We start from the raw sequence: 27,952 nt of genomic DNA on the forward strand, positions 1-27,952 counted from the left end.
CAAAAGGGTGAAAGCTTGTTAAACTGGGCTCAGAAAGCTGCTGCTGAGGGTCCTGATTCTGCTTGGTGGAGCTGGGGGTGCTGGGCAAGCTGGCTCGAAGGCAGGATGCCCGGAGCGCAGCTCTCCCCGGCATCACGTGCTGCAGCGACGTTAATCCCGGTTTGAAAGCCCGCGCCCCACGCTGCACCCGTTAATCCCCCTCCTGAGGAGGTGGCAGTGCTCGGGCTGCTCTGCTGCCTCGGTGAGCCCTGAGGTGTCCCGAAGCCCTTCTGCTCCTTCTTGTATCTCCTCCACGGGCGCAACCGCTGCGTCCGCATCCTCTACTCGCTCCTACAAGGGCGTTGAGGATGCTCATGCGCTTCACACCCTGTGTAAAAGGGTGCTGAGTCCTGGATCCCTCCCACTAAACCACAGACTGATGTAAAAGTCGGTACCGGGTGCATCCCAGCCCTGAGGTCAGAACATCCCATCACCCTTGGAAAGCACCGCGGCTGCCCAGGAGAAGGGATTCACATTTCTTGTCCAACTTGGCTTTGATGCAACCCCGTTTTCTCAGCACACCAAGACCTCACCTGCAGCACCGAAGAGGTAAGTGAGCGATGCGAGTCTCCCCGCGTTGGATTTGGGGTTCAGCATGGATTTCTGGGCTCCTCCCTAGAAGCAGCAGCTTTCCCAGCAGCTCCGGGAGCTCTGCACCGCAGCTCCTGCTGGGATGGCGCAGGCTTCGTGCGCTTAAGAATAATATTGTTGTTCCTTCGCGATGGTAGCAGCTTCCTTGTGGGAGAAGGGGAAAAAGCACAAACCGAACCGGGGAGAAAATAAGAGGGGAATGTTTGCCGACTGTCTGCTGTGTGTTGTTGCTGTTTGTTGTGTTTCCGCGGTTGCTTTGGCAACCCTTGGGAAGTCATGCCAGGCTGGAGCATCGCGGGTACCGGCGCTCCAGCACTGAGCTCGGCTCGCCAGGGCGATGCTGCCAGCGGGGGATCGGATCCCCGTGGGGTGGGAGGCTTTGGCGCAGTGGGATTTAAGGGGTCGCGTTTGCAACTCGTTCGGCTGTTTCCCTCTCGGTTGAGCCTGGGGTGGGTTCTTGCTTCGTTCTCCTGGGCCCAAGAGGGACCTGGCTCTGAGATAGGCTCATAGATAATTTGGGTCTGAAGGGACCTCAAAGCCCATCCAGTCCACCCCTGCCATGGGCAGGGACACCTCCCACTGGATCAGGGGCTCCAAACCCCATCCAACCTGGCCTGGAACCCCTCCAGGGATGGGGCAGCCACCACTGCTCTGGGCACCCTGGGCCAGGGCCTCCCCACCCTCACAGCGAAGAAATTCCTCCCAGTGTCCAGTCTAAATCTGCCCCTCTCCGGTTTATCCCCATTCCCCCTCATCCCATCCCCACAGCCTTTATGAACAGCCCCTCTCCAGCTTTCCTGGAGCCCCTTCAGGTCCTGGAAGATCTCTATAAGGTCTCCTCGGAGCCTTCTCTTCCCCAGGCTGAACAACCCCAACTCTCTCAGCCTGTCCTCGGATGGGAGGTTCTCCAGCCCTTGGATCATCCTTGGAGCCTCCTCTGGACCCATTCCAACAGCTCCATCTCCTTCTTCTGTTGAGGATTCCAGAACTGGACACAGATGAGCAGGGATAGAGTGGCTTAAAGGCTTCATGTGTTGTCCTCGTCCGTGGGGAAAGCAGCCAGCCCTGCTGTTCCCTGGGCACCTGGGGAGCATCTGGGCTCAGCCTCTTCTTTGTGGCCCAGAAGAAAGGGAGAAAACCAGCAGGAGCCTTGCGGGTGGTTTCCACCACGCAGAGCTCACAGCAGGTGCTGTGAGGGCGTTGGATGATGCCGTGTCCGCCTGGGACAGGTGTCAACCTTCTCCTCTCGGTGCACCAAACTGTGGCTCAATGCAAGCAGGGTTGAATTCCTTTCTGTCTCCTGTACCTTCATCTCCTGCTGGGCAGCGTGGGGTGGAGGAGGCAGGGAGAGATGGATCTGGGCTCCCGAGGGGCAGGTTAGGGGTTGACCAAGGAAGAGGAGCGTGGCTAAAGAAGGAAGAGGGGCTGAAAGCAGCTCCTGGAGAGTGGTGATGCTCCCAGAGTCCCTTATTCCAGCTGCAGCCCTGGAGCTGTGCAGGCTGACATCCTCAGAGCAGGAGCTGCCGGTGCCCTCGGGCATCCCCAGGGCAGAGCAGTCAGGGGGTGGGTGAAGGCTTTGCCCATGGGGAATGGGAATTGCTGTGTGCAGCCGAGGCAGCACCAGCGATGGGTGTTAACCCTTCAGGGGCTGCAGCACGAGAGCTGAGCTCCTCGGGAACGTGGGCATGGTCCTCCTGGAGCCTGCGGTCCCCAGTGCTTTGTGAAGGATTCCTGCCAGCCAACACTTTGGGAGCAATTTTGCTTCCCATCCTTTGCACCAGAAGCGTCGGCGTGCAAAGGTTGCAGCCTGTCGCTGGTTAGAAGCACCGATTTAATCAGATGATTGAATTGCCGCATCTCCAAATGGCGCTTATTTTAACTGAACGGAGAAGCCTGATGAGGAATCTTGCCCTGAACTGGAAGCTGACTCATTCTTCTCCCAGTCCTGGGGTCAGCGCTGGATTGCAAACAAACAAACAGAGCAGATTCCCACTGCTCGTCGCTGGGATCGTGCTCCCAGCCCCGCGCGGAAGGCAGGGACCTGGGAAGGGGTTGGGTGTCTGTTGTCTCCCACTGGGAGTAGCACAGGGGCTTTGGTGGCACCTGGAACTGGGAATCAAAGCCCTGGGGGCTGCGGCTGACTGAAAAATCCCAAAGTGCAGAGATTCACTGCCCTCTTCCCTCTTCCAAACCCAGAGAGCAAACGTGAGGCTCCGGCTCTCTTGCACCCTCGCCGGAGGTCCCTATTCCCATTTCCTTTGCTTCCAGCCCCACGTAGCCCCGTCTCCCCTCCTTGATGTTGGGTTTCCACCACAGCATCTCTGGGTTCAGCTTCAACCCAAGCCTCAGAAGGAAGAAAAACCGAAACAATAAGATGATAGAGGTGGGACCTGAAGGCTCATCTGTCTCCCAGGAAGGAGGGGCAGCACTCTGTCCCCCAAAACCCCGTGTGGGGCTGAGCAGCAATGGGATCCAGCCCTGAGTCACTCTGCACGGCTCCCGAGTGACCTTGTGCTGCTGATCCAGCGTGGTCCGGGGGCCACGGCCCCAGCAGCCGCGGGAAGGGGAAGCTTTTGCTCAGCACGGATGCTCCAGGGGAAAGAATGAGCTCTGGGGCTGAAACAACCGACTGGAAGGGAGCAGAGCAACAGGCGGGAGGTCAGGGAAGGTTTGGGGTCTGCCCTGGCTCTTGGGTGGTTGCTGGAGCAGGGATGGAGGGGTTGGGCACCGCTGGCCCTTCTCTCTGCTGAGGGGCTCGGTGAGCAGCACGCCGCGAACCACCCCGGGACAGGAATCCATCTCCCCTTTCCTCTGTTCCTGCCACTTTGTTTTCAGCCTTGGGATTCTTCCAGGCTGGTGCTGGTGAATGTTTTCCCCCTGTCAACTTCTTTTGCTTGAATCAGCGGACGTGACTCACCAGGAGGAAAGAAAGGGCCTCGTCGAGCTTTGCTGCAGCTCGCGAAGGCGACATCGGGTCGCTGTGGGCACGAGGGTCGATGCAGCCCAAAGCCGAGGGAGCGGCGTTGCAAACCCCCTTCCCTGCAAGGAGTCAAACCCTGAACTGCTCTTCAGCTCCGTCCCATCGCCGTCCTCTCCCCACACCCAACCCAGTGGGTGCAGCAGAGTTGGGAACTGGTTGGGCTGGTGCACCCTGTCCCGGCAGAGAGGGGAGAGTCCTCTGGTGGGGGGCAGCTCCTTGGGGACCGCGAGGCAACGCCTGCGCCTTCATCACCGGGGTGGCCATCGCACCCCGAGGGGACTGGGAGACAGGGACGGGTGTGGCCCTTCCCCGAACTGGGCACCGGGGATGCGCGTGACCCTGCCCATACTGGGAACCGGCACCGTGCATCGCCCTTCCTTGAGGGATTGGGCGCTGGGGATGCGCATCGCCCTTCCCAAACTGGGTGCTGGGGACGTGTCTCACCCTTCCCAAGGGATCAGGAGCTGGGGATGAGTGTTGCCATTCCCAAACTGGGCGCTGGAGATGCGTCTTGTCCTTTCCAAGGGATCAGGAGCTGGGGATACGTGTTGCCCTTCCCAAACTGGGTGCTGGGGATGCGCGTTGCTCTTCCAGAGGGATTGGGCACTGGGATGCATGTCGCTCTTCCGAAACTGGGCATTGGGGATGCGCGTGGCCCTGCCCATACTGGGAACTGGCAACATGCATCACCCTTCCTTGAGGGATTGGGCTCTGGGGATGTGCGTCGCCCTTCCCAAACTGGGCACTGGGGACACGTCTTGCCCTTCCCAAGGGATCAGGAGCTGGGGATGAGTGTTGCCCTTCCCAAACTGGGTGCTGGGGACGCATCTCACCCTTCCCAAGGGATCAGGAGCTGGAGATGAGCGTTGCCATTCCCAAACTGGGTGCTGGGGACGCATCTCACCCTTCCCAAGGGATCAGGAGCTGGGGATGAGCGTTGCCCTTCTCTAACTGAGCTCTGGGACGTGCGTTGCCTTTGCCATTTTCTGGGCGCTGGGAATGCCCGTTCCCATTCCTGAGGGACCCGTGGAAGCAGGCAAATCCCAAACCATGCAGGTTAACTCTTTGCTGTGGGGCAGATGATGGAGCAAATCACTCCGTGGTGGGTTTCCTCCTCCCAGCACCGGGTTAGGGGAGCAGCCGAGCGAGGGTGCCAAATCTTGGCTGGATTCGTTAAAGAGATCAAGAGGATGAAGGATTAGGGAGTCGGGAGAGCTGAGCCACCTGCGGGGGAGAGAAAAAACCTATGGAGGAGGATATGCCGGAGCTCCGGAGAGAGGTGTGCAAGGCCTGGGCTTTGGAGCGATTAGATAAGTGAATCGGGGCCTCGGAGCGATTAGAGAAAGAAATCAGGTTTTACACCAATTAGATAAAGTCCCCGAGCGATTAGATACAGCGGTGGCTGCAGAGAAAGGTCTCCCAGAGGTCCTGGGGACAGATAGGGCTGTGGATTGATTAAAGGAGCATCCAAGGCTGCGAGCAATTTGATAAGAAAACAAAACAGTGGATCAATTATCCTGGGAAAGAGGAGGAGGCCGCGTGATAACGAGAATAGGGTTGGTTTTCCTGGCTCTGCTACCGCAGGAGCTGCAGGGGTGGAAGGAAAAGGGTCCCAGCTGGGTCCTCCAAGGGCTGTGGGGCATCGGGTTGGGTTTAATGGGGTATTTCAGGACCATAAGATCATAGGTTTGGGCTGGAAGGGACCTCAAAGCCCACCCAGTTCCACCCCCTGCCACGGGCAGGGATGCTTCCCACTGGCTCAGGGGCTCCAAGCCCCATCCAACCTGGCCTGGAACCCCTCCAGGGATGGAGCAGCCACCACTGCTCTGGGAAATCTTCTTTTTTTCAAAGCAGGTTTTGCTCTGGGCTCACAGCATCACTACCTAGAACAAGTTTATTCAGTGGAAAAACAGTTTTAGCAGGATAACTCAGACCTGAGTCCCATCCCAGATGCTCTGGGAGCTTTCAGATACGGTGCCACCACACAAGCAAGCAATTAAGGAACTCAATGGAGCCTTGAAATAATTAGACCAAGGAACGCAGCTCCAGCAGATGAGTTTAGTGAAGAAATGGGAGTGTTGGAGAGACGGAGATGAGAAGAGTGATCAGGACTCGGCACAATTATCTAGAGAAAGTCTGCTCCAGACTGATTAGAGGAAGGGAAAAGAGCTTTCCGGGCAATTAGGTGAGGGAAATCAACTCTGGGCAGGAAGAAAATAGACTATGGAAGAGATTGGGGTGGGAGATAGCAAGTTATCTCCGCTCCCGAGTTAGACAAGGGAGTTTGATAAAGGCTTTCCAACGCGGAGACTAAAATGAGGATTAGGGGGGGATTAAGGAGCGGAGGTGGGTGAGCTTTGGGCTCCCGGTGCTGGGAAGGAGGGAAGGGGCAGGTTGTCCCTGGGATTGAACAGGAGAAACTGAGCCCTGCACATGGGGAATTGGAGAAACGAAGTCCTGGGATTAGGGTTTACACAATCAAATAGGGGTCCTGTCCCCGGTGAGGTGGTGGGGAGCGGTGGGCACGGCCGTGGGTTGGAGCGGAGAAGGGAGTCGGGCGCTATTTCCAAGTCATCACGTGGCAAGATGCTCCCTTAATCTGTAAAACAGGATTAGTCCCTCGTGCTTGGAGATGGCCAGAGCCGGCAGGTACTTTCTGCATCAGTGACTTTGACTTTAGGGCAGGGGAAGCAGCAGGACGGGATCACGGGGGGAGCACCCCCAGGAGGCACCTCATGGTCTTTCAAAGCAGGATCCCCGCACCAACAAGTTTTGACCCCATGTTTTGAGGTGCTGAGCCACCACCAGAGAGGTCACAACGGTCGGCTGCAGCCCAGGGTTGCCTCGCAGGTCAGTGGCAGCTGCAGCGAGCAAGTGCCGAATCCTTTGGGAAGGGATGCATTTGCTATTTAATTAGCCTTGACTGCTGCTGGAGCAGATTTTGCTGGTCTTTTCCTCTCTGAAGCTGGCGCTGGCATGAACTCGCAGGGTTCCATCAGGCCACGCTCCTTATGCTTGGGTTTTTTCCCCCCTTCTTTGCCTTTCTTTAAAAAAAAAAAGTGAATTTTGCGCATAAAGAAGGAAAGCAGAGGGACAGAGCCCAACTTCACCCGAGCCACATGATGCTGACTCTGGCGCTGCTGGAAGGGGAAGCTGTGGTTCAGCTGCTGGGTCATGTTTTGGCCTCTGGAAGTGATCCTCTTGGAAAGAGAAGCGTTGTCTTTGCCAGGTTTGGTCAGGGGACCCGCACAGCCCACTGGGCAGAGGCAGAAGGTGGTGGGATGGCTGGAGTGGGAGCACAGGACCTCCAGAGCAGTGACCCTGGGTGATGCTCAGAGCCTGGGTGATACTGCAGTGCGTCCTCACAGCGATAGGACTCAGCTCCAGGGCGATGCTCAGTGCTTGGGTGCTCTGCAGCACATCCTTGCGGTGATTGGGCTCAGCCCCCGGGTGATGCTCAGCCCCTGAGTGATGCTTCAGAGCATCCTCACAGCAATGGGGCTCAGGTCCAGAGGTGATGCTCAGCCCCTGGGTGATGCTTCAGAGCATCCTCACAGCAATGGGGCTCAGGTCCAGGGGTGATGCTCAGCCCCTGAGTGATGCTTCAGAGCATCCTCACAGCAATGGGGCTCAGGTCCAGAGGTGATGCTCAGCCCCTGAGTGATGCTTCAGAGCATCCTCACAGCAATGGGGCTCAGGTCCAGGGGTGATGCTCAGCCCCTGAGTGATGCTTCAGAGCATCCTCACAGCAATGGGGCTCAGGTCCAGAGGTGATGCTCAGCCCCTGAGTGATGCTTCAGAGCATCCTCACAGCAATGGGGCTCAGGTCCAGAGATGATGCTCAGCCCCTGAGTGATGCTTCAGAGCATCCTCACAGCAATGGGACTCAGGTCCAGAGGTGATGCTCAGCCCCTGAGTGATGCTTCAGAGCATCCTCACAGCAATGAGGCTCAGGTCCAGAGGTGATGCTCAGCCCTTGAGTGATGCTTCAGAGCATCCTCACAGCAATGGGGCTCAGGTCCAGGGGTGATGCTCAGCCCCTGAGTGATGCTTCAGAGCATCCTCACAGTAATGGGGCTCAGGTCCAGGGGTGATGCTCAGCCCCTGAGTGATGCTGCAGCGCATCCTCGCAGTGATGGGGCTCAGCCCCAGCCCCTCACTCCCCACTGGGCTGCGGGGACACCAGCTTCCACGCCTTTCCCCACCACAAACCAGCCAGCCTCGAAGGCGATGCGCTGGCAAAGAAGCCCCAGGTTGGTCCCTTGCAGCATTTCGCGGGCATTTTGAAAATATTTCAATTCCTTTTATTTAATTTTTAATTTTTCATTGACTTTTCTGTTTTTCCTCCTGGTTTGGTTTTGGGAGGTTTTGCTGCATTGCACTGATTGCGAGTGATGGAGAGCAGAGCCGGGGCCAGCCGGGCAAGGTCTCTTGGACACTTGTCCCTCCTGGGCGTCACAGTCCTGCTTTTAACAGCAGGAGGGAAGCTCTGCCCTATCTCCTTCACCTTTTGGCCTCTCTGCTGAGCTCGCTGGGACGAGCCTGGTTTCTGTGGGGTGACAGTGTTATCTGGGACACAAGGGGAGCCAGGCTCCGCTCTGCTCCCTGGCAGTGGATTTCCTCAGGAGATAGCGAGGCAAATCGCCCCCCTGGGACTCCACGTGCTTCACCTCCCATCGATAGGATGGAAACAAGGCTTTATGGTGCTCTACAACACAGCAAAGCCCCGAGAGATGCTGAGGATCTGTCCCTCAGAGACCTGAGGGTGCATCATCCTCCTTCCAATTAGGAGATGCTGCTTTTGTTCAAACCTGAATGTGGATTTCAGTGTATTCATGATTGGTTCCATTCCCCCCCCCCTTTTCTCTTTCCAATTCTGATGAAAAATGTATTTGGGGAAAACAGAAATATTTAGACATCTCCCTGACAGGCGGTAGAGCTGGAAAAGCGTTCTGAACGATCTACGTGCACGCGGGTGCTTATGAAACCTCAGCACAAAGAGTTGGGCTTTGGGGACGCGTGCGTCCTCGGTGGCAGAACTGCACCACGAGCCCCAAAGGGTGGAACGTCGGTGTCCACCCAGGATGGGTCATTCGAGCAGCTCAGCATAAAGTTACCTTCAAAAACAGGAGAAGAAAATGGATTTGAGCTCAGTTTTGGGAGTTTTTTTTTTAATATTGTAAACGATTACCCCCCCAACCTCTTATAATTTTGAGTATTATATATATATTTATATATATTTCATGTATATATTGCTTTACGTCGTGCATTTGCCAGGGCTGGAAAGGGAGGGGGTGTTTGTGGTTCATAGCAGGCACCCAACTGCCATCCCCAGGGCTCGATGGGTGTTTGGGTGCAAACCAAGCCTGGACCGGGTGTACCTTGAAGGGATAAGGGGCAAAAAGCCCATCCGCATCCCTGCGATGCTGTAGGGACCTCGATGGACCCAGTGAAGGCTGCTGGGGACAGAGCCACCCCCCCCAGCACAGGATGAGCCCACACCCCCCCTTCCCAGGAGACAGAGAAATCCCCAACCCCGAAACTCGTCTTCCCCACCTCATTTTTCTCCCGTTCACACCCTCTTGTTTTGGTCCCGCGGAGATGTCACCCGAGGAGAAGGACGAGCCGCCTCGCTCCGAGCGGAGGGCGATCACCACACCCTGTGCTGAAGATGGGATGGTTCCCATCTTGGCCCCCACTGTCTTCGTCCCAGCGGCTTCGGCTTCACCCCATGGCTTTGCCTAATTCCGTGGGGGCAGGGAGCTGCCCTCCACACCCCGGCAAGGCTTTGCCACCCAGAAATAGAGCTGTCCCTGCAGGCTTGGCCCCCACCGGGGGCTCCCGGACATGGATGTGGCGTGCACGGAGCTGCCGAGCTGCACCCGGGGTAGCGAGAGGGACCAGAGGTCATAGGATGATGGAATAATTTGGGGTGGAAGGGACCCCAAAGCCCCTCCAGTCCCACCCCTGCCATGGGCAGGGACACCTCCCACCGGCTCAGGGGCTCCAAACCCCATCCAACCTGGCCTGGAACCCCTCCAGGGATGGGGCAGCCACCGCTGCTCTGGGCACCCTGGGCCAGGGCCTCCCCACGTCTGCAGGAGAATATTTCTCCCTAAGATCTCACCTCAATCTCCCCTCTTGCAGCTGAAAACTGTTCCCTCATCCCATCCCTGCTCTCCCTGATCCAGAGCCCCTCTCCAGCTTTCCTGGAGCCCCTTTCAGCGCTGGAAGCTGCTCTAAGGTCTCCTCAGAGCCTTCTCCTCTCCAGGCTGAACAACCCCAACTCTCTCAGCCTGTCTTGGTACAGGAGGTTCTCCAGCCCTCAGATCATCTCCGTGGCCTCCTCTGGACTCATTCCAACAGCTCCATGTCCTCCCTGTGCTGAGGACTCCAGAACTGGACATGGGGCTCCAAGGTGGGTCTCACCAGAGTGGAGCAGAGGGACAGAACCCCTTCCCTCCCTGCTGGTCCCACTGCTCTGGATGCAGCCCAGGACACGGGGGGGTTTCTGGGCTGTGAGTGCACACAGAAGATCCTTTTCCTTGGACTTGGAAAAAAGGAGTGCAAAGCCCACGTGCCTGAGGACTTTGCAAAGGCGTTTTCCTGCTCTGAATTTCAGTGAGTTTTTTTGCAGAGGTGTTGAGTTGTTCCCTCCTTTCCCACCCCCTGCGATGTTGAAGTGCGGGAAATAGATGCATTTAAAGAGTTTTCTGGCTGCAAAATCTCTGCTGCTCAGGATCCCCGGGTGGGGAGATGCGATGTGACAAAGCATCCCAGTCCTTGGCTCCTGGTGGGAAGAGCAAGGAAGGATGAGCTGTTCCCAAACCACCTTGTTGTCCTCATGTCCCTTCAAGAGGAGACCTGGAGGTGTGGGTTTTGCCCCGTGGCTTTGTCTGCTCTGCATCAGCCACTTTTGGTCTGGATGAAGCTGGGAATGAAGACCGGGATAGACCCACGGGGGATGGAAAGGAGGGAAAGGGGAGGTGGTGGCACAGTGGGATGGGGTCCGCGAGCCGCCTGTCTTCCCTGTTGATGGGACCAGACTCGCTCGGGGCATGTGCATCCTTGGGACATGGACACGTTGAAGGCTTTGAAGCAGGTTTGCTCCCCAGGGTCAGGTTGCCAGTGGCAGGGAAGCACCACAAGGGTGTTTTTTCCCATCCATCTGGGCTGGTTTTGGGGGTCAGAGAGAGAGGCACAGGGGGAAAACACGGCGGCTCGCTGCCCCTTCCCACAGCCCCTCCGTGCAGCCTGGCTCCATCGTTATCCTGACCCCTGATTACACTCTGCAGGCTCTGCATCGCTGCTGTTGCCCCGGCAACGTGTCGTCGCCACAGCAACCGTGACAACCTTATGTTCATTAATTTAAAAAGGTTCACAGTGTAACAAATGAAATAGTTATAAGCTTGTCAGGGTGTTAAGGAGCAGGGGCTGACAACTCGCACCCCCCCTCCAGCCTGCGCCCGTCAGAGCAGCCCAGCCCCACTCCAGCTCTGCCTCAAGGTGCCCATCCCAAGCCTTTCATCACCCCTTCCTTAATTGCAGCGGTTAATTGGGCCAGGCTTCGGAGCATCCCCACGGCGTGGCATCGCTTGGTGACCTCCCGAGGGAGACGGAGACCTGGTGCACAACCAGGGCTGAATACAGAGTGGGCTTTGTGGGGTTTGGATGTGTGTTGGGGCATCCAAACCATGAGCAGAGGTTCTCCTTCCACCCTTCCTGGAGTGAGTTTGGGGGTCAATCATAGAATCATGGAATCGTTTGGGTTGGAAGAGACCTCAAAGCCCATCCAGTCCCACCCCTGCCATGGGCAGGGACACCTCCCACTGGATCAGGGGCTCCAAACCCCATCCAACCTGGCCTGGAACCCCTCCAGGGATGGGGCAGCCACCACTGCTCTGGGCACCCTGGGCCAGGGGCTCCCCACCCTCACAGGAGAACATTTCTCCCCAAGATCTCATCTCAATCTCCCCTCTTGCAGCTGAAAACCGCTTCCCTCATCCCATCCATGCACTCCCCGACCCAGAGCCCCTCCACAGCTTTCCTGGAGCCCCTTTCAGCGCTGGAAGCTGCTCTAAGGTCTCCCCGGAGCCTTCTCTTCTCCAGGCTGGACAACCCCAAACCTCTCAGCCTGTCCTCATAGCAGATGTGCTGCAGCCCTTGGATCATCTCCGTGGCCTCTTCTAGACCTGTCCCAACAGTTCCATATCCTTCTTACGTTGGGGATTCCAGCACTGGTTACAAGACTCCAGGTTGGGTCTCACGAGAGCAGAGCCGATGGGCAGCATCCCCTCTCTGTTGGCCGTAATGGTTTTCATGCAACCTATAACTCTAAGCAAATGAATATCTTCCCCTTTGAACCCGATATGGTTGAGAGGGGGAGGATGAACAGACCAAATACAGGAGTTAATTCATCTCTTGTTTCCTTAGGAAACACGGGCAGCATCATAGATACCCTCAACAACCCGCATCCTCAGCTGGTGGGCGTTAATCCTGACCCTCTGAGCCCAGCAGCTGGGGCGAATCCATGTTTTCCTTGATGTCCCTGGACCAGGTACCAATTGGTGCTGCAAAACTGAAGATAATAAAGCCCTGGCAGTTGATGCCCGTTGAGGCTTTTACTTCATTAAGTATTATTTTACTGAAATCTCAGTCGACTTCGAGTTGACCGTAACTCTTTAATCTCAAATAAAGGCCATCCTCTGCTTGGCTTTTTGTAAGTGGAAACATGAAAGGAACCGGGTTAGAAGAAAAAGTCTCCAGCCATTGTGATTCCACTCAGCGAGCACAGAATAAGGTCATTTTTCAGTAAGAAAAGTGGCCGTTTTAGTTAAAAATAAGAATGGTGAATTCTGGGCCACATCCAGTCCTGGTAGAAGATGGCGCTGGGGCTTCACTGGTGTTTGTTAACTGGGAGATGGTGTTTCCCAGCTCCAATGGGTCGTGCATGTGGTCACTCGTGCTGGTTCTGAGATGGGATTTGTCCCTCGTTTCAGGCTTGAAGCTGCTTTCCTTGTGCACGAGAGGTGGTTCTCGCCGGGGTTATGGCACAGGGTTTGTCCACCTGGTGGTTTCACAGCCCAGCCCTGCTCTCCCCATATAGAATCACGGAATTGTTTGGTTGGAAAAGACCTTTGAGATCATTGAGTCCAACTGTACCTGTCCACTACTGAACCACTCCGAGCACCTCATCCACTTGGCTCTTAAATCCCTCCAGGATTGGGGACTCCACCACTGCCCTGGGCAGAAGTTCCAGTGCCTCAGAACCCTTTCAGTGAAGGAAAGTTTCCTGATATCCAATCGCTGGAATGGGTTGCCCAGGGAAGTTGTGGTTGCCCCATCTCTGGAGGTGTTCAAGGCCAGCTTGGATGGGCCTTGGGAAGCCTGGGCTAGCCGGATGTCCCTGCCCATGGCAGGGGGTGGAAATGGATGATCTTTAAGGTCCCTTCCAACCCAAACTATTCTATGGTTCTATGATCCTAAACCTCCCCGGAGTAACTTGAGGTCAATTGACCAGATTTCCTCTCATCCCATCACTTGTTACTTGGGAGAAGAGACCAATACCCACCTCCCTACATCCTCCTATCAGGGAGTGATAGGCAGTGATGAGGTTTCCTCTCAGCCTTCCTCATCCCCGCGGGCAAACGAAGCCCAAGCAGGAGCCGATATTGGAGGATTTGTGTGGCAAAGGGGCACCTTGGCCGCTGTGGCCCCGTTCTTCGCTCCGAGCTCCAGGGCTCGGCAGTCTCCATGGGCAGCAGCGAGAAACCTGGTAAGCACCCGCGGGTGCTCATCTCCTCGCCTTCAAGAGATCCTTCAAAATCGTTCTCAATAATTAAACAAGCAAAGCCTAAAAATAGCACTGAGATATAGTGTATGTGGCAGGATAATTTAAGGGGAGAGCAGGGAACAAAACGTCCTCTGTGTCCCAACCTTCCCCTCCGATGCCTTCGTGGGTGCCGGCCGGGCACGGTGCTGGGTTTGGAGAGCACGGATCCGGTGGTGGCTGGCTGGGATGTTCTCCAAAGCAAGCGGGGCTTGGGGAAACTTTGTTCCCTGGAAGACAGTCTTGGTCAGGTTTTGAGGTTGTGGTGGGTTTTGGAAGCCTTGACTGGAGGTCTCAGGCTGGAGTGAGGAAGGAACCGTTTTGGGCATCTGTTGGAGCTTGGAGGCTTCTCATGTATTTTGGGAAACACCTGGAAGAGGGTCTTGGGCAGATTTTGAGGTCTTGGTGCGTTTTGGAAGCCTTGACAGGAGGTGTCGGGCTGGAGTGAGAAAGGAACCCTTTTGGGCACCTGTTGGAGCTCAGAGGCTTCTCCTCCACTCTGGGAAGCACATAAATCTATCCCAAAACAAGCCAGTGGTGTGGTTGACTACCAAGATCGGGGTTCAGCTGCTGGATATGACATCCCCAGCCTGAGCCTTCAATATTGGTTCTCCCAAGCCAACACTTAACTTCAAAGCTCTCCGGCATGAAAGCAGGTCTGCGGTGGAGCTGATAAATCCATTCCCTGGAAGATGAAGGCAGTGCTCAAGCCTTGGCTAATGGGAGAGGGCTGCGAAGGAGGCCTGGGGAGAGCTCAGCTGCTCGGGGCACGGGCACTCGTGTCCATGCTCTGCTGTCCCTTTGAGGGAAGCTCGTGCTTCTCTGCCCCATGGGGAGAAGCTAAACGGGACTCGGTGTCAGCAGATGTGAAACGGGGCTGCGACCACCGCTCGGTGTCATTAATTATCGAGGCTGGGAGGTGGCAGGGTTGGTTGGGATGCTGCGGGAGCTTGCAGCAAGCAACCTGGAGGGAGCAGGGTCGGATGCTGTGAGGGTGCTGGGATGCCTGGAAAGAGGAGAAGGTGAAGGAGGAGCAGCCCCAGAGGCAGGGAGATGGAGTTGCTGCCTCTCGGTCCCCATTTCAGGCACCCCAAGACCTGCTGGGCTTCACAAAACTCCCTCGCAGCGAAAGGCAAACAGCTCAGCCGCGTGTTGCATAACAGGGGAAAAAAAAAAGCCATCCTCCGAAGCCGAGTGGCTGCCGGCCAAGGTTTGGCATTAAAGTGGAGCAGAGGATACCGGGAGGGGAGCGTGGATTAGGCAGGGAGACGATGGGATCAAGTGAGCAGCAGCGAGGGGGTCGCGTTCCTGAGGTCACGGCCAGGAGGGCTCCGGCTTTTGATTTCATGGTGCAAAGCACGCGGCTGAATCCGTGGTGCAGAGCCCCAGGCACCTCCTGTCCCATCGAAGCTCGGCAGCGCCGATATGGGTCGGACCCAGCGCTGGGAGGCTGCTTTGACTCATGGATGATAAGGACCTCACCCAGGAGAGGGTTTTTTTCTGCGCGCTGGGATCAGTTTGTGCAGGTTTAACTGGCTGAGCCATGGGGAAGGTGCGGAGCCCTTTCATTAGGGTCGGGCGTGCGTGCGGACAGTGTCTCCAGGAGGGGATGGGGATCGTAATTTATCACAGAATCATGGAATGGTTTGGGTTGGAAGGAACCTCAAAGCCCATCCAGTCCCACCTCTGCCATGGGCAGGGACCCCTCCCCCTGGCTCAGGGGCTCCAAACCCCATCTAACCTGGCCTGGAACCCCTCCAGGGATGGGGAATCCATGACTTCCCTGGGAGATCTGGGCCAGGGTCTCTCCACCCTCATCATGAAGAATTTCTTCCTAATGTCGAATCTAAATCTTCCCCCTTTCAGTTTAAAGCCATTCCTTCCTGTTTTGTCACTCCAGGCCCTTGTAAAAAAATCCCTCCCCAGCTCTCCTGGAGCCCCTTTCCGCTCTGGAAGCTGCTCCAAGGTCTCCTTGGAGCCTTCTCTTCTCCAGGCTGAAGAACCCCAACTCCCCCAGCCTGTCCTCATGCAGGAGGTGCTCCAGCACTTGCATCATCTCCATGCCCTCCTTTGGACCCGTTCCAACAGATCCATCTCCTTCTTATGTTGAGGACTCCAGAACTGGACACGGGGCTCCAGGTTGGGTCTCACCGGAGCGGAGCAGAGGGGCAGAACCCCCTCCCTCCCTGCTGGCCCCACTGCTCCGGATGCAGACCAGGACATGGGTGGTTTCTGGGCTGTGAGCGCACTTTGTTGGCTCACATTGAGCTTCTCATCAACCAGAACCCTCAGTCCTTCTCCTCAGGGCTGCACTCAGCCACGTCGTCCCACAGCCTGTATTGAAACCGTGGAGAGTGGTCGTACAGCAGAGAGGTCTGGCTGCAGAAACACAGCTCTTTGCTTTCTCCAGGCTGCAGAGCGAGGAGCTGCTCCGGATCTCGTCCCTCTGATTCAGCGTAGACGTTAAGGCTTGTTACTTTTGGGAGTTCCTTGAAGTCGGGCTGCTCCCAGTCATCCTCCTACACACGGTGGATACGCATTTGCTTTGGGAGCCTTCTGAGCTGCTGCATCCACCACAGGCGCCGGGAAAGGGAGAGCAGAATTGCAGCTTTCTGCTTCGAAAGAACTGAAAAGAGAGATCTCATTAATTTCAGGTCGCAAGATGCTCCACAGTGGTTTTCTTCTGAGATAGAGGCTTTCACAGCCTCATTTAGCTGATAAGCTGCATGCTGGGCTTAACCCTCAGGGGTGCTAACAGATGCCTCCCCTGCTGATAAAACCCCCAGCTGAGCCCACTTTGGCCCAGGGGCTGCTGCTCTCCTAGCTGGAAGCTTCCAGGGTTGCCCAGCAAAGTTATCCCCAGCTCGGGCTGAGCTAAGAGTGGTGGAATCATTAACGCTGAATCTGTTTGGAGAAGCTTTTGGGCATTTCCCATCAGAGTTTGGTCCCAGTGGTTACCCCAAGGATGAGAAGCTGAGGCCAATTTGATGAGGTTCAACAAAGCCAAGTGCCGGGTCCTGCGTTTGAGTGACAACAATCCCACACAGCTCTGGGCTTGGGGAAGAGCGGCTGGAAAAGGACCTGAGGTGCTGGTTGACAGCGGGTGAACAGGAGCCAGCAGTGGCCAAGGAGGCCACCAGCATCCGGGCTTGGATCCACCATGGGGTGGTCGGCAGGAACAGGGATGGGATCGTCCCCCTGTATTCAGCACTGGTGAGGCCACACCTCGAATCCTGGGTTCAGTTTTGGGTCCCTCACTCCAAGAAAGACCTTGAGGGGCTGGAGCGCATCCAGAGAAGGGAATGGAGCTGGGAAGGGGCTGGAGAACAGGGGTTGTGGGAGCAGCTGAGGGCCCTGGGGCTGTTTAGTCTGGAGAAGAGGAGGCTGAGGGGAGACCTCATCGCTCCCTGCAGCTCCTGGAAAGGTTGGAGCCAGGCAGAAGTTGGGTTCTGCTCCCAAGGAACAAGTGATGGGATGAGAGGGAACGGCCTCAGGTTGTGCCAGGGGAGGTTCCTTTACTGCCAGAGCGGTGAAGCCCTGGCAGAGGCTGCCCAGGGCAGTTGGGGAGTCCGCGTCCCTGGAGGGGTTCAAAAACCATGTTGCATTTCAGGACATGGTTTAGTCGGCACGGTGGGATTGGGCTGATGATTGGACTGGATGAGCTTAGAGGTCTTTTCCAACCTCAATGATTTTATGATTCTACAATCCATGATGTGCAGACCCTGCACTGTGCAGGGGTGAAGGCAGCAGCGTGCCAGCAAATGGTCCTCGACCAGTGGCCACTTCCGTGGTCCAGCCGATGCTTTGGCACAGCAGTAGGGTCCTACATCCCTCCATTTATCAAGACTGGTGGCCCTGTGATCAGTATGGTCCAAACTTTCAGGTCGTCCACCTCAGGAGGCAGTAACTCTCCCTTAGCTTTGGTGTCGGAGAGGATGAGAACGCGCCATCCTCGTGGTGGGTCTGGTGCTGGCCTCAAGGATGCTCACGCAGGGGTGGCCCTGACTCAGTTCCTCTCTTGGCCACAGCTGTGGCACTTTGGGCAGGACACGAAGGGTGGCTGCCTTCTGTAACTTGGCTTTTTTTTCTCCTAAAAGTGTGGGGGTTTTTTTTCCCCTCCCAGTTCTGGTGGTGGCTCCTGTTCGAGGGCTCTCGCCACCGTGGTTCCCACTCACCCATCTGTCTGCCTTCGAAAGCAGAGCATCTCACAGGGCTGGTGGGGAGCGCAGCGGTGCCGGCGCTGCCGGCGGCGTCGAGCAGCGGCTGAGGGTGCACAAAGCAGGGGCTGAGGATGAAAATCTCAGTAGCAGGGGCTGAGGATGCATGGGACAAGGGCTGGGGGTGTACAAAACAGGGGCTGAGGATGCATGGAGCAGAGGCTGGAGATGCATGGAGAAGGGGCTGGAGTTGCAAACCTCAGTAGCAGGGGCTGGAGATGCAGAGAATAGAGCTGGGGATGCATGGAGCAAGTTCTGGAGCTGCAAACCTCACCAGCAGAGGCTGAGGATGCATGGAGCAAGGGATGGAGCTGCAAAACTCAATAGCAGGGGCTGAGGATGCATGGAGCAAGGGCTGGGGGTGCACAAAGCAGGGGCTGAGGACACATGGAGCAGAGGTTGGAGATGCAAACCTCAATAGCAGAGGCTGATGATGTACAAAACAGGGGCTGAGGGTGCACAGAGCAAGGTCTGAAGATGCAAACCTCAATAACAGGGCTGAGGATGCATGGAGCAAGGGCTGAGGATGCTGGAGATGCAAACCTCGATAGCACAGGCTGGGGATGCTCGAGGGGTGGAAGTTTGGGGCTGTGAGTTTGTGCCCTGGGAAAGTGCCCGGGGAGCTGAAGAGCAGCGCTTTTGCACTTAGCTTTGCATCAAAATCGGGGTCAGAGCCAGGAATCTCTGTCCCTCAAGAACCTCGCGGTGCCAGTGCCGGTGGCAAACTGCCCAGGCTTCCCGGCCTTGGGTTGAGGATCAGGGCGAATCCCGTTTTAAGGCAAAAGGTTATGGGCGGGAAGGAAGCAATCATAAAGCAAACACCGCAGCCTTCTCCAACCGCACATGGCTTTGATACAATAAATAAAAAGGAAGGGACAAAAATAGCCCTTAGTGAGGACACAGAGAGGAAGCAGAGCTGTTTCAGGGCTGAGGGGTTGCTCTCCCAACCCACTCCGGAGCCCTGAGTCACGGGGAGGTTGATGTCCTGCAGCACTGTGCCTGTCAGACGAGATCCAGGAGCAGGAATGACGAGTGGGCTTCAGGGAAGGCACCTGAGCCCTGGCAGAACTCGCTGCATCCCACAGCCGAGCCCTTGCAGAACTCGCCGTACCCCAAACCCAAGCCCTTGCAGAACTCGCTGCACCCCAAACCCAAGCCCTTGCAGAACTCACTGCACCCCAAACCCAAGCCCTTGCAGAACTCGTTGCACCCCAAACCCAAGCCCTTGCAGAACTCACTGCACCCCAAACCCAAGCCCTTGCAGAACTCGCTGTACCCCTAACCCAAGCCCTTGCAGAACTCGTTGCACCCCAAACCCAAGCCCTTGCAGAACTCGCTGCACCCCAAACCCAAGCCCTTGCAGAACTCACTGCACCCCAAACCCAAGTCCTTGCAGAACTCGCCGTACCCCAAACCCAAGCCCTTGCAGAACTCGCCGTACCCCAAACCCAAGCCCTTGCAGAACTCGCTGCACCCCAAACCCAAGTCCTTGCAGAACTCGCCGTACCCCAAACCCAAGCCCTTGCAGAACTCGCCGTACCCCAAACCCAAGCCCTTGCAGAACTCGCTGCACCCCAAACCCAAGCCCTTGCAGAACTCGCTGCACCCCAAACCCAAGCCCTTGCAGGACTCGCTGCACCTCAGACCCTTGCAGAGGTCTGGTGCTTTTCCTGGGTGCAAACCCTCTTCCCAGCCCTTGGAACCCAGCTGAGCTGCACCTTAATTGAGGCAGAGGCGAAGCGCCGCCGTGAAGGCGCGAGGAGTGGCTCGGGAGCCTGGCAGAGGGCAAAAACCACGGGCAATGTGGCTTAAGCTTTGGGAGCAGGGTCTGACAGCTTCCACATCTAAACCACGCTGCCTTTCCCGGCCGCCAGCGCTTCTGCTCCGCATTTGGGGTGAGTTTGAAGAGGAGGATGCAGCCATGGACCTGGAAGCCAAATATTTTCACGCTCCCATGCAAAGGACGGGAGAGAAAAAGCCTCCTTTCCCCCCAGGCTGCACTGCTTCCCCCCTTTGCCTTAGGGTGATGCGGGGAAAGGCTGCAGGGCTGCACCGGTATGTGGGTGCAATTGGGATGAGGGGGTACTGGGGGACCTGGGGGGCAAACCCTCCCCCCAAAAGGGCTCCTGAACCCCTCGCCCGCCGCTGGGACGCGCAGCTGGAGCCCTCGCAGGGCCCTGCCGCTTTAAACCTGCCTCTCCCACGTGCTGTCTGGTTGTGTTGGAGACGGTGACGCAGGAGGGACGTCAATGGGCGCTGTGGGAGAATTTAGACTTGGAGAGGAAAGAAGGGGGGCAGGGAGGAAGGGGTGGTTTGCAGGGAGAAGGGCGGGCAGGGGCGCCGAGCTCCTGCCACCCATCCTTGCGTGGTCCCCTCGAAGCATCACCGGCACTTTTGCTCCATGCAGTGATTTTCTTTCCCCCCCATCGGTAAACGCCGGGAGCTTCGCCAGCTGCTGAGGGCAAATAATCCGCCTCCAGCGCAGCCGCGCCGGGGTGGGTGGTGTGGGGGGGTCAGGGTGGGCCACGTGAAGGAGATGCTCCCTCTCCACCCACATGCCCCCCCCTTTGCCTCAGCTCCGCACGTGGGCCACCCTCATCCTCCCCGTGGGGCGGGCGTGCAGCCAGCGTGACGGCCTCGGGGACGTCAACCGTGGGGCCAGCAGAGACCCTGGGGGTCACCAGAACGGGGGTTGACACCCCCTCCCACCCCCGACCCCCAATTCCTTCCAGTGCTGAAAGGGGCTCCAGGAAAGCTGGGGAGGGGCTCTGGATCAGGGGGTGCACGGAGAGGATGAGGGGGAATGGTTTGAAGCTGAAAGAGGAGAGATTGAGATGAGATCTTAGGGAGAAATGTTCTCCTGGGAGGATGGGGAGCTGAGGGTGCCCAGAGCAGCGGTGGTGCCCCACCCCTGGAGGGGTTCCAGGCCAGGTTGGATGGGGTTTGGAGCCCCCGATCCAGCAGGAGTTGTCCCTGCCCATGGCAGGGGTGGGACTCGATGGGCTTTGAGGACCCTTCCAACCCAACCCAAACCTTTCTGTGATTCTATAATTCCATTCCTGGGATTGCATTTGGATTTCATGGATGAGAAGCTCTCAGAGGTCTCATGAGAGAAGAGCAGAGGGGCAGCGTCCCCTCCCTCACCCTGCCGGTCTCACTGCATGTGGAGCTTCTCCATCCCTGGAGGGGTTCCAGGCCAGGTTGGATGGGGTTTGGAGCCCCCAATCCAGCAGGAGGTGTCCCTGCCCATGGCAGGGGTGGGACTGGGTGGGCTTTGAGGTCCCTTCCAACACAAACCACTCCATGATTCTATGATCTCTCTGCACAGCTCTGGCTCTTCTCCCTGGTCCGTATTTGCTTCTCCATCCCCAAAGGCTACCGAGGACGTCACTCGGGATGAGGGTCCAACTGATGTGGGGCTGTCAGGAGCCCCAGAGCTTTAAGCTGTGCAGCATCCCACGGGCGCTGACGTGGCCAAGGGGACAATCTGGTGGTGGCACTTCCATGCCAGCGAGTGTTGAGATGAACCATGAACTTTGCTGTCTCTCCTCATCCAACTCTCATCTTCTTGAAACCCAAACCGGTCTTTGCAAAACCACCGTGGGAGCTCTGCTCCTGCTTAACTCCGAGGGAGGAACGGTGGTGGAGAGCCCAAAAGCTGCAGCAAGGAGGGTAGAGGTGCTGCTCTCATCCTCTTGGCTTTGAAACCAACCCTCGAGAGGCTCTTCTCCCATTCTCCCTGGGCAGGAAAGGACCAAATTCTTATCGAGCTTTAGGTTTTTAGGTGCCTTCTTTTTTTTTATTGGAAGAGCCTGAGGGTGTAGGTGGTTGCATATCTTGGAAGACCCAGGAGTCCTCCCTGCTGGCACAGGGCGAGGGAAAGCAATTTCCACTGTCAAGAGGCTGCGTCCCAGCTGTACGAAGCCATCAGCCCGGTGTGGGAAGGGAGTTACTCAGCATTTGGTTCCCAAGAGAAGGGGAAAAAAACCACCCATATGCTGCTCGAACCAACTTTCTAAAATACTTCGAAGTTCATAGTAATGTTCTCGGCTTCGTCTCGTAAATATCCTGGGTTGGATCCTTCCTGCGTTTCCACCCCGGAGCTCCCGGAGAGGCATCAACGCTTGGCTGCTGCGAGTTATTCCGTCTCTTTTTATTTGTTATTTCTTTGGCTACAGGAACGCTCTTGATTGGAAAACAAACCCCAGAGAATCCTTGAGGAGAGACTGCAAACAGCTCTTGGTGAGATGAGTAATCCCATCTCCAGCTCAGCCCAACAGGGCGCTAAAAATAGCCCCACTTCTAACAATAAATATCATAAAATAACTAACTGACAACAAACAGCCCCAAAAAGCCAAACACATGGAGAAGTCCACAAGAAAGTCATATCATGAGGGGCGGAAGTGTGTCACCGAGTCAGAAGGGTGACGGCGGTGGAGGTGCCCGCGCCACCGGAGGGGCTGGGGTTGGATCCGGTGTAGAGTCATGGGATGGGTTGGGTTGGAAGGGACCTCAAAGCCCATCCAGTCCCACCCCTGCCATGGGCAGGGACACCTCCTGCTGGATCAGGGGCTCCAAACCCCATCCAACCTGGCCTGGAACCCCTCCAGGGATGGGGCAGCCACCGCTGCTCTGGGCACCCTGGGCCAGGGCCTCCCCACCCTCACAGAAAACATTTCTCCTTAAGATCTCGTCTCAATCTCCCCTATTTCAGCTTCAAACCGTTCCCCTCATCCTCTCCGTGCCTTCCCTGATCCAGAGCCCCTCTCCAGCTTTCCTGGAGCCCCTTTCAGCACTGGAAGCTGCTCTGAGGTCTCCTCGGAGCCTTCTCCTCTCCAGGCTGAACAACCCCAACTTTTTCAGCCTCTCTTCTCCTCCGGCCCTCAGATCATCTCTTGCTCTAACAGAGATTCTTCTGGTTTTGCTTAGTTTGGCCCAGATTAGGGGGAGAATGATGCAGGAACCACGCTTTGACGTGAGATTCCCACACCAGACCCCAAGAAATCCATCCCGGCGCTGCCGGCTGTGGCCGTGCCACCATCGTGGCCCCCGAGCATCTTCTGAGCTCCAGAGCAGGACCTCTTGCTCTGGCTCGGGGCTGCGGATCCGCTCGCTCCTGGCTTTCCCTGCAGCGTTTGCTCCTTGCCCACAAACCTCCCGGAGCCGCGCGCGTTCCCCACACACCTCGAATAATTCACCAGGAACCTCCTCCCACGCCCAGCGCGTCGCAAAACGCCCCCCTCAGCTGAGTCACCAGCGTTGGGGGACCTCTTCATGATCTCCAAGCCTGGGATGGGGCTCGAGGAAGAACTGCCCATGGTGAAGAACCCCAACCGGAACACATCCCAACCCCAGCAACCCAAATTATCCCAGGATTTGGGGGAGGTAACTGTCTTTTTGGGGTGGTAATTGTTTTTTCTCGGGGTGGTAATTGCGTTTTTTTGGCGTGGTAGTTGGATTTTTTGGGTGGTAATTGGGTTTTCGGGTGGTAATTGGGTTTTTTTGGGCAATAATTGGGTTTTTTGGGGCGCTAGTTGGGTTTCTTGGGTGGTAATTGGGTTTCTTTTTGGGTGGTAATTGGGTTTTTTGGGGTGGTAGTTGGGTTTTTGGAGTGGTAATTTTTTTTTGGGTGGTAATTGGGTTTTTTGGGTGGTAATTGAGTTTTTTGGGCTGGTAGTTGGGTTTTTTGGGGTTGTAATTGTTTTTTTCGGGGTGGTAATTGTTTTTTTTTTTTTTGAGTGGCATTTGGTTTTTTTGGGGTGGCAGTTGGGTTTTTTGGGTGCCAATTGGGTTTTTGGGTGGTAATCTCATTTTTTAGGGTGGTAATTGGGTTTTTGGGGTGTGTGTAGCCCCTTGAACCATGGAGGAGCCAGGAGGCTGACGAAGGAGACCATGAACCGCTGTGAGGTGGACGATGGTCATGGTTACAAGTGTGGTCATGGTCCAGATGCGATGGTTGGTTCTTCTCCCCTGTGCCCAGCAACTCTTCCATGGCTGGTTTTGTGCTCCAGGGACATCGGGAGCGCACAGGTGCTCCAGCTGGATATGACCCAACAGGGTTGAGTTGTCCTTGTCACTGGGTCCTCAGCCCCCTTGTGCATTGGGTGTGACAGTCAGCACTCAGTATCCCGGTCTTCTGCAGCATCAGTCGTGCCAGCTCCATGCCTCCTGGATAGGAAGGTGGGATGCAGATCCCATGGAACATCTCCCATGGAGGCTCCAACCTCTGCTCATGAGGTTCAACAAGGCCACGTGCAAGGTCCGACACCCGGGAAGAAATTCTTCACGCTGAGGGTGGGGAGGCCCTGGTCCAGGTTGCCCGGAGCAGCATTGGCTGCCCCATCACCTCTCTACCTCCCCCATTTCCCTCCCCTCCCCAGCTCTGCCCCCCGCACCCCATCTCTGCCCCCCCCCGATTTCCCCCACCTTGCCCCCCATCTCCCCCCCTTTACCCTCCCCCCATCTCTGCCCCCATCTCCTCCCCCCACTCTGCACCCCCACCCCCTCCCCTGCTCTACCCCCACTTTGCTGACCTCCATCTCCCCCCCTTACCCCCTCCCTTTTGTCCCCCATCTCCCCCCTTTGCTGTCCCCATCTCCCCCCTTTACCCTCCCCTTTGCCCCTTCCCCCTTCCCCCCCTCTCCCCTCTCCCTCCCCCATTTGCCCCCCTCCCTTCTCCCTCCCCCCTTTGCTCCCCTCCACATTTGCTCCCCTCCCCATTTGCCCCCTCCCCTCTCTCCCCCTCTCTCCCCTCTCCCCCCTCCCCTCTCTCCCCCCTCCCCTCTCCCTCCCCCCTTTGCTCCCCTCCCCATCTGCTCTCCCCTCTCTCCCCCTCCCCTCTCCCCTCTCTCCCTCCCCTCCCCTCTCTCCCCCTCCTCTCCCCTCTCCCCTCCCCTCTCTCCCCCTCCTCTCCCCTCTCCCCCTCCCCTCTCTCCCCCTCCTCTCCCCTCTCCCCCTCCCCTCCCTTCTCCCCCTCCCCTCTCTCCCCTCTCCCCCTCTCCCCTCTCCCCCCTCCCCTCTCTCCTCTCTCCCCTCTCTCCCCTCTCTCCCCTCTCCCCCTCCCCTCCCCTCTCTCCCCTCTCTCCCCTCTCCCCCTCCCCTCCCCTCTCTCCCCCTCCTCTCCCCCTCCCCCTCCCCTCTCTCCCCTCTCCCCCTCCCCTCCCTTCTCCCCCTCCCCTCTCTCCCCTCTCCCCCTCTCCCCTCTCCCCCCTCCCCTCTCCCCTCTCTCCCCTCTCTCCCCTCTCTCCCCTCTCCCCCTCCCCTCCCCTCTCTCCCCCTCCTCTCCCCCTCCCCCTCCCCTCTCTCCCCTCTCCCCCTCCCCTCCCCTCTCTCCCCCCTCCCCTCTACCCCTCCCCTCCCCTCCCCCGGCCCCTCCCCCGCCCCTCCCTCCCTCCCTCCCCGGCCATGGTCGCTGCGCGCCGGTTCCGCCGCAGCCCCGGGAGGCTCCGGGCTCCGCTCCGCGCTCGAGGTGGGTCCCGGTCTCCCCTTTCTCTCCACACCCCCCCACCTCTTTCCTTTCCTTTCATTGCATTTTAATGGCTTTTTTTTTTTTTAATTATTTATTTTGCCTTTTTTTTTTTTTTTTGCATTATTCCCCCCCTCTTTCCGGCATTACTTCCTTTCCTCCTCCCGAATCCCCGTCCCAGTGTTTGGGGTTTTTTTTAGGTTTTTTTTTGGGTGGGGGGGTTGTCTCTGAGCTCTGTGTGTGTCTTTTGGGGTGGGAGGTCCGTTGGACCCCCGTCCCCCCCCCCCCCCCGTTTTTGCGGTGCCGCCCCGAGGCGACGGGGATGGGCGGCCGAAGCGCGCAGCCGGCGGGGGCGGAGAGCACATCCTTTCCTTCCCCCCCTCCCTCCCTCCCCTCCGCCTTCTTCCCTTCTTTCACCCCCCCCCCCCCCCAACCCCCTCCTTTTCCCCCGTCGCTTCAAAACAAACCGTCACCAAAATGGTGCAGAGGTGAAGGAGGGAGAGGGAGGAAAGGGGATGGAGCAAGATCATCAGCCTGGAGGTGAGAGGGGTGCGATGGGGATGGGGAGCACGGCGGGGGGAGCCTGGGATGGGGAAGGAGGGGGGACAGGCACTGGGGGTGCTGCCCCACAGCTCTAGGGCAGTGCTGGGGGGGCTGCACCCCATGGGACCCCCAGTCCGGGAGCCCAAGGTGACCATCGCCACCCCCTGCCCGGAGCAGGAATGTGGGGAGAAGGGGGACCAAAAGCTTTGGGAGATGTGGGGAGAAGGGGGACCAAAAGCTTTGGGAGATGTGGGGAGAAGGGGGACCAAAAGCTTTGGGAGATGTGGGGAGAAGGGGGACCAGAAGCTTTGGGGGATGTGGGGAGAAGGGGGACCAGAAGCTTTGGGGGATGTGGGGAGAAGGGGGACCAGAAGCTTTGGGAGATGTGGGGAGAAGGGGGACCAGAAGCTTTGGGGGATGCGGGGAGAAGGGGGACCAGAAGCTTTGGGAGATGTGGGGAGAAGGGGGAGCAGAAGCTTTGGGGGATGCGGGAGGAAAGGGGATGCAGGGAGAACTGGGACCCAGCACCTCTGGGGGATGTGACCCATCAGCTTTTGGGGAGAAGAGAAGGGGGACCCATCAGCCTTGGGGGATGCAGGGGGAAGGGGGATGCAGGAAGAACCAGGACCCAGCGGCTTTGGGGGTTGCGGGGCAACCCAGCAGCTTTTTGGGGTGCAGGGGGAAGGGGGATGCAGGGAGAAGGGGGACCTGGGAGCTTTGAGGGATGCAGGGAAGAACCAGGAACCAGCAGCTTTGGGGGATGTGGGGAGAACGGGGACCCTGCAGCTTTGGGGGATGCGGGGAGAACGGGGACCCTGCAGCTTTGAGGGATGCGGGGAGAACGGGGACCCTGCAGCTTTCAGGGAGAAGGGGGACCCAGCGGCTTTGGGGGGTTGCAGGGAGAAGGGGGATACAGGGAAGGACCAGGACCCACCAGCTTTCGGGGAGAACTGGGACCCAGCAGCTTTCAGGGATGGGGGTGCCCTCGCCAGGGTGATGCTGAGGGCTGCCGTCAGGGCTCGGGGTGCTGGTGAGTGCCGTGGTTTGATGGGCAAGCGCAGCTTTCCGGAGAGGCGGGATAAATCCAGACCTGGAGCTTTGCAGCCTTGGCCGGGTGCCGGCTCCGGAGCTGACAGCTGTGATTGTTTGTTCCTCCAGGCCGGTGGCAGCGGCTGTGGGCACACAGCGCCGTGGCTGCCATTTGGCAGTGGCCGGAGCGAGGTGCTGTGGTGGGGGGCGAAAGCCCACGGCGCTGAGCTTCCCCTCGTCTTCGTGCTGTGAGTGGGGTGGGATGCGACGGACGGGGCGTCCCCACGTCGGGGGGCCGTTCAGCAGCCGTAACGCCTGTTTGACAACAGTTGTATCTCCTTCCCGGCAGCTTGGCTTGGAGTTTTGTGTTTATTTTCTTCCCCTCATCCCCTTGTGGGTACAAGAGTAGGGGGACACACGGGTGTGCACGCGCTCGGCTCTTCCCTCCGCATCCCGGGAGCACCGGGGCACCCCGGCTCCGGTGAGCAGGAGTTGAGGTGTCTCTTGTTCCCTCTCCTCATCCTGGTGGCAACTGCCGCATGGGTTTGGCCGTTGGCCTCTCTTGTGCCACAGGCGGGGATGGAGATGCTGGTCCATGGATCTGGGCAGGGATGTGGGTGCTGGTCCATGGATCTGGGCAGGGATGTGGGTGCTGGTCCATGGATCTGGGCAGGGATGTGGATGCTGGTCCATGGATCTGGGCAAGGATGCGGATGCTGGTCCATGGATCTGGGCAAGGATGTGGATGCTGGTCCATGGATCTGGGCAGGGATGTGGATGCTGGTCCATGGATCTGGGCAGGGATGCGGATGCTGTTCCATGGATCTGGGCAGGGGTGGAGATGCTGGTCCATGGATCTGGGCAGGGATGCGGATGCTGGTCCATGGATCTGGGCAGGGATGGAGATGCTGTTCCATGGATCTGGGCAGGGATGGAGATGCTGGTCCATGGATCTGGGCAGGGATGGAGATGCTGGTCCATGGATCTGGGCAGGGATGCGGATGCTGGTCCATGGATCTGGGCAGGGATGGAGATGCTGGTCCTTGGATCTGGGCAGGGATGCGGATGCTGGTCCATGGATCTGGGCAGGGATGGAGATGCTGTTCCATGGATCTGGGCAGGGATGGAGATGCTGGTCCATGGATCTGGGCAGGGATGGAGATGCTGTTCCATGGATCTGGGCAGGGATGGAGATGCTGTTCCATGGATCTGGGCAGGGATGGAGATGGTGGTCCATGGATCTGGGCAGGGATGTGGAT

At 57.7% G+C, this 27,952-nt stretch overlaps 1 protein-coding gene across 9 annotated transcripts in view; it reads left to right on the forward strand.

The window, feature by feature from the left end:
* Positions 1–275: 275 nt before the first annotated feature.
* Positions 276–27,952, forward strand: part of MEF2D (myocyte enhancer factor 2D) — a 114,600-nt gene continuing 86,923 nt past the window's right edge. For 4 of the 9 annotated variants that reach the window (XM_054051064.1, XM_054051070.1, XM_054051073.1 and 1 more), the window contains exon 1: positions 25,045–25,124. The gene's annotated coding sequence lies outside the window, so the exon portion shown is untranslated. Of the gene's footprint in view, positions 589–25,041; positions 25,125–25,641; positions 25,662–27,952 lie in introns of those variants that run through there. The other 5 variants (XM_054051072.1, XM_054051075.1, XM_054051066.1 and 2 more) reach the window with 4 other exon arrangements.

This window comes from Cuculus canorus, chromosome 28, assembly GCF_017976375.1.
Source record: "Cuculus canorus isolate bCucCan1 chromosome 28, bCucCan1.pri, whole genome shotgun sequence".
Classification (NCBI taxonomy): Eukaryota; Metazoa; Chordata; class Aves; order Cuculiformes; family Cuculidae; genus Cuculus; species Cuculus canorus.